The sequence below is a fragment of the Heterodontus francisci genome, chromosome 2 (assembly GCF_036365525.1).
Source record: "Heterodontus francisci isolate sHetFra1 chromosome 2, sHetFra1.hap1, whole genome shotgun sequence".
In the NCBI taxonomy this organism is placed as follows: Eukaryota; Metazoa; Chordata; class Chondrichthyes; order Heterodontiformes; family Heterodontidae; genus Heterodontus; species Heterodontus francisci.
Genome location: NC_090372.1, coordinates 124,509,716 through 124,518,851, shown reverse-complemented (window position 1 = coordinate 124,518,851; position 9,136 = coordinate 124,509,716). Strand labels below are relative to the sequence as shown.

At 41.2% G+C, this 9,136-nt stretch overlaps 2 non-coding genes across 2 annotated transcripts; both read right to left on the bottom strand.

Moving 5' to 3' along the window:
* Window positions 1-2,246: 2,246 nt before the first annotated feature.
* On the bottom strand, window positions 2,247-2,315 carry LOC137351999 (small nucleolar RNA SNORD123). The gene has a single exon (XR_010969621.1). It is a non-coding gene; the product is annotated as a small nucleolar RNA SNORD123 (small nucleolar RNA).
* Window positions 2,316-8,805: 6,490 nt separating this feature from the next.
* Window positions 8,806-8,874, bottom strand: LOC137352006 (small nucleolar RNA SNORD123). The gene has a single exon (XR_010969622.1). It is a non-coding gene; the product is annotated as a small nucleolar RNA SNORD123 (small nucleolar RNA).
* Window positions 8,875-9,136: the final 262 nt, after the last annotated feature.

Below are 9,136 nucleotides of genomic sequence, written 5' to 3'. Positions count from 1 at the left end.
CCTACCCCTGATAACCTTTCATCTCCTTGCTTATCAAAAACCCATCTACCTTTGCCTTAAAAATATTCAAAGACTTTGATTCCACCGCCTTTAGAGGAAGAGAATTCCAAAAATTCACGACCCTCTGAGAGAAAAAAATTCTCCTCCTCTCTGGCTTAAATGGACGACCCCTTATTTTTAATCCATGACTCCTAGTTCTAGATTCTCCCACAAGAGGAAAGATCCTTTCACATCCACCCTGTCAAGACTCCTCAGGATCTTATATGTTTCAATCACGTCACCTCGAATAACTAGGGCTTTGAACTAAACTCCAGCAAATACAAGCCTAGCCTGTCTAACCTTTCCTCCTAAGACAACCCGCCCATTCCAGGTATTAGTCTGGTAAACCTTCTCTGAACTGCTTGCAACACATCTACATTCTTCCTTAAATAAGGAGACCAATACTGTACACAGTACTCCAGATGTGGTCTCACCAATACCCTGTATAACTGTAGCAGAACCTCCCTACTTTTGTATTCTATTCCCTTGCAATAAACGATAACATTCTATTAGCTTTCCTAATTACTCGCTGAACCTGCATACTAATCTTTTGCGATTCATGCACTAGGACACCCAGATCCCTCTGCACCTCAGAACTCTACAATCTCTCACCATTTAGATAATATGCTTCTTTTTTATTCTTCTTCTTTGCCCACTCACTTAACCTACCTAAATCCCTTTGTAGCCTCCTTATGCCCTCTTTACAACTTACTTTCCTACCTTTCTTTGTTCCATCAGCTAATTTAACAACCATACCTTCGGTCCTTTCATCCAAGTCATTTATATAAATTGTAAAAAGTTGAGGCCCCAGCACTGATCCCTGTGGCACACCACTCATTACATCTTGCCAACCAGAAAATGACTCATCTGTGCCTACTCTCTGTTTCCTGTTAGTTAGCCAATCTGCTATCTATGCCAAATATATTATCACCTACACCATGAGCTTTTATTTTCTGCAATAACCTTTGATGTGGCACCTTATCAAATGCCTTCTGGAAATCTAAGTACAGTACATCTACCAGTTCACCATTATCCACAGCACATGTTACTTCTTCAGAGAACTCCAAGAAATTGACCAAACATGATTTCCCTTTCACAATACCATGTTGACTCTGCCTGATTACCTTGAATTTTTCTAAGTGCCCTGCTATAACGTCTTTAATAATAGCTTCTAACATTTTCCCTATGACAGATGATAAGCAAACTAGCCCGTAGTTTCCTTCTTTCTGTTTCCCTCCCTTTTTGAATAAAGGAGTTACATTCGGTATTTTCCAATCTAATGGAACCTTCCCCGAATCTAGGGGATTTTGGAAAATTAAAACCAATGCATCAACTATCTCACTAGCCATTTCTTTTAAGACTGTAGGATGAAGTCCATCAGGACCCAGGGACTTGTCAGCCTGCAGTTCCAACAATTTGCTCAGCACCATTTCCCTGGTGATTGTAATTTTCTTGAGTTCCTCCCTCCTTTTCATTTCCTGATTTACAGCTATTTCTGGGATGTTACTTATATCCTCTTTAGTGAAGACCGTTCTGAATCCATCATGAAACTTCTTCCTCTCTTGCTTCCAACTCTCAGTTCCTCTAAATTCCATCTTTAGACTGGCCCTTTAAATACTGGAGTTGAGCTTGCATCATCCGGGTCCTCATCATTCCTGCTTCCATGCAACTGATGCCAAACCTGGAAGATGATAATGAGGTGGCTGCATTAAAATGCCACAGATGCACTGAAATTCCTTGGATGCTCCTCCACTCCCAACACGCTTCCAAGTTAATATTGGGGCCAATGAGTTCACTACATTTTCATTAATTCAGCAATTAGGGTGGTTTAGGAATATATTTTGGTTCATCAGCACTGCAATGTATTTGAAATGTGAAAAAAGTGTGATAGCATAGTTTGAAATTAGCCACAAGGCATAACTCTTTTACCAATAGACATTCATCTCTTGATGGAAACACAAACAGGAAACAGAAAGTTAACTGTTTTCAGGAAATGTTCACTTAATATGTAAACTATCTTCTACTACCACACAAGGGTGATCGTGTTGGGATCGCAGGTCCAATTCATTCTTGTCTTGCAGGATGCCATCATCTTGTAGGTTTCCAGGAATGTTGTAAAATTCCGATTATAAAAACAAATGGAATAAGAATGATTAATACTAACTCCAAACAGATAAATACACTCATGGAAATTTAGAGAAGCAGAATGTGAATCAGGAAATGGATGGCATCTTTACTTCAGATGATTTCAGATCCCCTAAATCATCATTTTCACAAAGAGATAAAATGTGCTCCATCATCTTTAGCACCGTCCTCTTTAATGTCATTGTTACTGAAATGTTTCAGCTAAGTTCATGGTAACAGGCAAAACACCAATTTAAATAGATTCCAATATACAATAAGAATGGCCACAATTTTTTAAAAAATGTGATTTCTCTCATCTAGATATATTAACAAACTGTGAGTTCAATTGAATTACATAATGATTTGAATTCAAAGTACTCTACCTGTGGGAATTCCATGAAGAGACAACATGGGCAACAGAACAATTATGGTTTGAAAAGCTGGTGTCATATTTACTATGTTCAAAGATTCTAAAATTATCTGTTATTTATAAATCTAAAGAATGTAAATGATGCTAAGTAGATGTATTGAAGGCAATACTATTTTAATGATACTTTTTATCATCTGGATGAATAAAATAAATGCTGTTTCTTGGGCTGTATGCAATAAATGAGAACATACCTTCGAAAACCACTGTGCTGGGAATCACAGATCAACCTCTCTCTTTGCTTATAGGATGATGTTCCAGGGGTGTCGCAAAATCCAAATATAAAAACGAACGGAATAAGAATGAATAACACTAACTTATTTCCAAACTGATAAATGCAATAATGAAAGTTTAGAGAGAAACAGAATAGAAATCAGGAAATGGACAGCAACATTACTTCAGGTAATTTCAGGTCCCTTAGATCATAATTTTCACAGAGAAATAAAATGTGTTCCATCAATTTTAACACTGTCATCTTTAATAGAACAAACAAAGAACAAAGAACAGTACAGCACAGGAACAGGCCATTCGGCCCTCCAAGCCTGTGCCGATCTTGATACCTGCCTAAACTAACACCTTCTGCACTTCCGGGGCCCATATCCCTCTATTCCCTTCCTATTCATATATTTGTCAAGATGTCTCTTAAACGTCGCTATCGTATCTGCTTCCACCACCTCCCCTGGCAGCAAGTTGCAGGCACTCACCACCCTCTGTGTAAAAAACTTGCCTCGCACATCCCCTCTAAACTTTACCCCTCGCACCTTAAACCTATGTCCCCTAGTAACTGACTCTTCCACCCTGGGAAAAAGCTTCTGACTATCCACTCTGTCCATGCCGCTCATAACTTTGTAAACCTCTATCATGTAAACCTCCACCTCTGTCGTTCCAATGAAAACAATCCGAGTTTTTCCAACCTCTCCTCATAGCTAATGCCCTCCAGACCAGGCAACATCCTGGTAAACCTCCTCTGTACCCTCTCCAAAGCCTCCACGTCCTTCTGGTAGTGTGGCGACCAGAATTGCACGTAATATTCTAAGTGTGGCCGAACTAAGATTCTGTACAGCTGCACCATGACTTGCCAATTTTTATACTCTATGCCCCAACCGATGAAGGCAAGCATGCCGTATGCCTTCTTGACTACCTTATCCAGCTGCGTTGCCACTTTCAGTGACCTGTGGACCTGTACGCCCAGATCTCTCTGCCTGTCAATACTCCTCAGGGTTCTCCCATTTACTGTATACCTCCCACCTGCATTAGACCTTCCAAAATGCATTACCTCACATTTGTCCGGATTAAACTCCATCTGCCATTTCTCCACCCAAGTCGCCAACCGATCGATATCCTGCTGTATTTTCTGACAATCCTCATCATTATCCGCAACTCCACCAACCTTTGTGTCGTCCACAAACTTTCCAATCAGACCAGCTACATTTTCCTCCAAATCATTTATATATACTACAAAGAGCAAAGGTCCCAGCACGGATCCCTGCGGAACACCACTAGTCACATCCCTCCATTCAGAAAAACACCCATCCACTGATACCCTCTGTCTTCTATGACCGAGCCAGTTCTGTATGCATCTTGCCAGCTCACCTCTGATCCTGTGTGACTTCACCTTTTGTACCAGTCTGCCATGCGGGACCTTGTCAAAGGCTTTACTAAAGTCCATATAGATAACATCCACTGCCCTTCCTTCATCAATCATCTTCGTCACTTCCTCAAAAAACTCAATCAAATTAGTAAGACACGACCTCCCCTTCACAAAACCATGCTGTCTCTCGCTAATAAGTTTGTTTGTTTCCAAATGGGAGTAAATCCTGTCCCGAATAATCCTCTCTAATAGTTTCCCTATCACTGACGTAAGGCTCACCGGCCAATAATTTCCTGGATTATCCTTGCCACCCTTCTTAAACAAAGGCACAACATTGGCTATTCTCCAGTCCTCTGGGACCTCACCTGTAGCCAATGAGGATGCAAAGATTTCTGTCAAGGCCCCAGCAATTTCTTCCCTTGCCTCCCTCAGTATTCTAGGGTAGATCCCAACAGGACCTGGGGACTTATCTACCTTAATGCTTTGCAAGACACCCAACACCTCCTCCTTTTTGATAATGAGATGACTGAGACTATCTGCACTCCCTTCCCTAGGCTCATCATCCACCAAGTCCTTCTCTTTGGTGAATACTGATGCAAAGTACTCATTTCGCACCTCGCCCATTTCCTTTGGCTCCACACATAGATTCCCATCTCTGTCCTTGAGTGGGCCAGCCCTTTCCCTGGTTACCCTCTTGCTCTTTATATATGTATAAAAAGCCTTGGGATTTTCCTTAATCCTGTTTGCCAATGACTTTTCATGACCCCTTTTAGCCCTCCCAGCTCCTTGCTTAAGTTCCTTCCTACTGTCTTTATATTCCTCAAGTGCTTCATCTGTTCCTAGCCTTCCAGCCCTTTCAAATGCTTCCTTTTTCTTTTTGACTAGGCTCACAATATCCCGTGTTATCCAAGCTTCCCGAAACTTGCCAAACTTGTCTTTCTTCCTCACAGGAACATGCTGGTCCTGGATTCTAATCAGCTGACGTTTGAAAGACTCCCACATGTCAGATGTTGATTTACCCTCAAACAGCCGCCCCCAATCTAAATTCTTCAGTTCCTGCCTAATATTGTTATAATTAGCCTTCCCCCAATTTAGCACCTTCACCCGAGGACTACTCTTATCCTTATCCACAAGTATCTTAAAACTTATGGAATTATGGTCACTGCTCCCGAAATGCTCCCCCACTGAAACTTCGACCACCTGGCCGGGCTCATTCCCCAATACCAGGTCCAGAATGGCCCCATCCCTAGTTGGACAATCTACATACTGTTTCAAGAAGCCCTCCTGGATGCTCTTCACAAATTCTGCCCCATCCAAGCCCCTAGCACTAAGTGAGTCCCAGTCAATATTGGGGAAGTTAACATCATCCACTACCACAACCCTGTTACCTTTACATCTTTCCAAAATCTGTCTACATATCAGCTCCTCTACCTCCCGCTGGCTGTTGCGAGGCCTGTAGTAAACCCCCAACATCGTGACTGACCCTTCCTATTCCTGAGCTCCACCCATATTGCCTCGCTGCATGACCCCTCTGAGGTATCCTCCCGCAGTACAGCTGTGATAGTCTCCTTAACCAGTAATGCAACTCCCCCACCCCTTTTACATCCCCCGCTATCCCGCCTAAAGCTTCTAAAGCCTGGAACATTTAGCTGCCAATCCTGCCCTTCCCTCAACCAAGTCTCTGTAATAGCAACAGCATCATATTTCCAAGTACTAATCCAAGCTCTAAGTTCATCTGCCTTACCTGTTATACTTCTCGCAGAGAAACAAATGCACTTCAGACCACCAGTCCCTGGCTCAGCAACATCTCCCTGCCTGCTCTTCCTCTTAGTCCTACTGGCCTTATTTACTATGTCCTCCTCATTTATTTCACTAGCTGTCCTACTGCTCTGGTTCCCACCCCCCCTGCCACACTAGTTTAAACACTCCCGAGTGACGCTAGCAAACCTTGCAGCCAGGATATTAGTAGACAAGAACATGGCAGATGGAATATAATATGGAAAAATGTACAGTTATCAACTTTGGTAGGAAAAACAGAAATGAAGAGAATTTCTTAAATGGTAAGAGATTAGGAAGTGTTGATGTCCAAAGGGATGTCCTTGTTTATGAGTCACTGAAAACAGGTGCAGCAAGCAATTGGGAAGGCAAATGGTATATTTGAGGATTTGAGTACAAGAGTAAAGAAATCTTGCTCAAATTATATAGCGCCATGGTGAGACCGCACCTGGAGTATTGTATACAGTTTTGGTCTCATTACCTAAGGAAGGATATACTGGCCATAGCAAGAGTGCAATTAAGGTTCATGGATGAGCTGGACGTACAGCCAACCAAATCGGAACTCAGTGATGCCATTGATTCTCTAGCCAGCGGAAAAGCCCCTGGGAAGGACAGCATTACCCCTGAAATAATCAAGAGTGCCAAGCCTGCTATACTCTCAGCACTACATGAACTGCTATGCCTGTGCTGGGACGAGGGAGCAGTACCCCAGGACATGCGCGATGCCAATATCATCACCCTCTATAAAAACAAAGGTGACCGCGGTGACTGCAACAACTACCGTGGAATCTCCCTGTTCAGCATAGTGGGGAAAGTCTTTGCTCGAGTCGCTCTGAACAGGCTCCAGAAGCTGGCCGAGCGCGTCTACCCTGAGGCACAGTGTGGCTTTCGTGCAGAGAGATCGACCGTTGACATGCTGTTCTCCCTTCGTCAGATACAGGAGAAATGCCGTGAACAACAGATGCCCCTCTACATTGCTTTCATTGATCTCACCAAAGGATTTGACCTCGTCAGCAGTCGTGGTCTCTTCAGACTACTAGAAAAGATCGGATGCCCACCAAAGCAACTAAGTATCATCACCTCATTCCATGACAATATGAAAGGCACAATTCAACATGGTGGCTCCTCATCAGAGCCCTTTCCTATCCTGGTTGTTACTGAAATGTTTCAACTTAAGGTTACACTAATAAGGAAAACATCTTCTTGAATAGAATCCAATACAGTTAATAATGACAACTATTTTGTTAAAAACAACATAACTTTTCTATTCAAGACAGGAACAGGATTTCAGACCTTTGAATTTGCTCTGCCATTCAATTAGATCATGGCTGATCTGTACCTCAACTCCATTTACCCACCTTAGCTCCATATTCCCTGATAGAATTACCTAACAAAAAAAAAGCTATTGGCCTTTCAAGGGAGAAAATTTCAGAATTCTACTAATCTTTTTGTGAAATAGTGCTTTCTAATTTTTCTCTTAAGTTGCATAATTCTAATTTTAAGATTATGTCCCCTCATTCTTGATTCCCCTGTCAAATGAAATAGTTTCTCTACATCCACCCTACTGAATACTTTTAACAATTTGATCTGATCATACCTCAGTCCTCTATACTCAAAGAAATACAAGCCACGTTTATTCAACCAGTTCTCAGAATTTAACCCTCAAAGCCCTCGTATCATTCTGATGAATCTACACTGCACATCCTCAAAGGCCAATATATCCTTTCTGAGGTGAACTGAAAACTGAACATAGTATTCCAGATGGGGTGTGACTAAGGTTCTATACAACTAAAGCATAACTTCCTCCTTTTTGTAATCCAGCCCCTTCGAGATAAAGGCCAACATTCCATTAGCCTTTTTCATTCCTTGTTATACTCATCCACTAACTTTTTATGATTTGTGCACTTGGACTTTCAAATATCTTTGCTCCTCTACAGTTCCTATCTTCTCACTGTTTAGAAAATATTTCAATTTATCATTTTTAGGTCAAATGTGGATGATTGCATACTTGTCCATATTAAGTTCCGTCTGTATAGATTTGCCCACTCGCTTATTCTGTGAAAATCTCTTTGTAACTTCTTGCTCTCATCTGCTCTACTTCCCACCACTCCTAATTTAATATAATCTGCAAATTTGGATGTACCACTCTCTATTCCTTCATCCATTACTAAATATGGTGGAATGTTGAGGCTCCAGAACAAATCCCTGGAGAACACAACCTGTCACATCCTGCCAAGCAGAGTACCTACCTTTATCCTCACTCTCTCTCCTGCCTCACAACCAATTTCCAAACTGACAAAAATGCTACCTCCAATTCTGTACACTCTCACTTTTGCCGAAATTTTTGTGTGAAACCCTATTGAATGGTTTCTGAAGGTACATATAGATAACAGCCATAGACACTCCTCTGTTTATCTTATTAGTGTCCTTCTCAAAGTATTCAACTAGAAGTGACCACATGGACAACAGAACAAAAAGGTTTGAAAAGCTGTAGTAGGATATACTACGTTCAAAGATTGAAAAAATATCTGTTAGTTATAAATCTAAAGAGTTGTAAATGATTCTAAGTGGATGTATCGAAGGCAACATTTTATTAGTGATACTTTGTATCAAGTAGATGAATATATAAATGCTGTTTCTCAGGTTGTCTATATTAAGTGAAACCATACCTTCTAAAACCACAGGGTTGGGAATCACAAATCAAGCTCTCTCTTTGCTTACAGGATATTATCCACAGTTCTATAGGTTTCCGCGGATGTTGCAAAATCTAGATATAAAAACAAATGGAATAAGAATGATTAATACCAAGCTGATAAATGTGCTAATGGAAGTTTAGTGAGAAGCAGAATGTGAATCAGAAAATGGATGGTATCTTTACTTCAGATAATTTCAGATCCCTTAGATCATCATTTTCATAGAGAAGTAAAATGTGCTCCATCGACATTAACATGGTCCCTTTAATGTCATTGTTACTGAAATGTTTCAACTTAAGTTCACACTAACAAGGAAAGCAACATTTTAACAGCTTCTCATATGCAGTATTCTAACACACATCAGGCCCCATTCACTCATCAACCATGTGCCCCACTTTGGCTCCTAGTCCAGTGATGCCACAAATGTAAAATTTTCATTCTCGTATTCAAATCCCTCCATGGTCTCACCCCTCCATATCTCTGTAA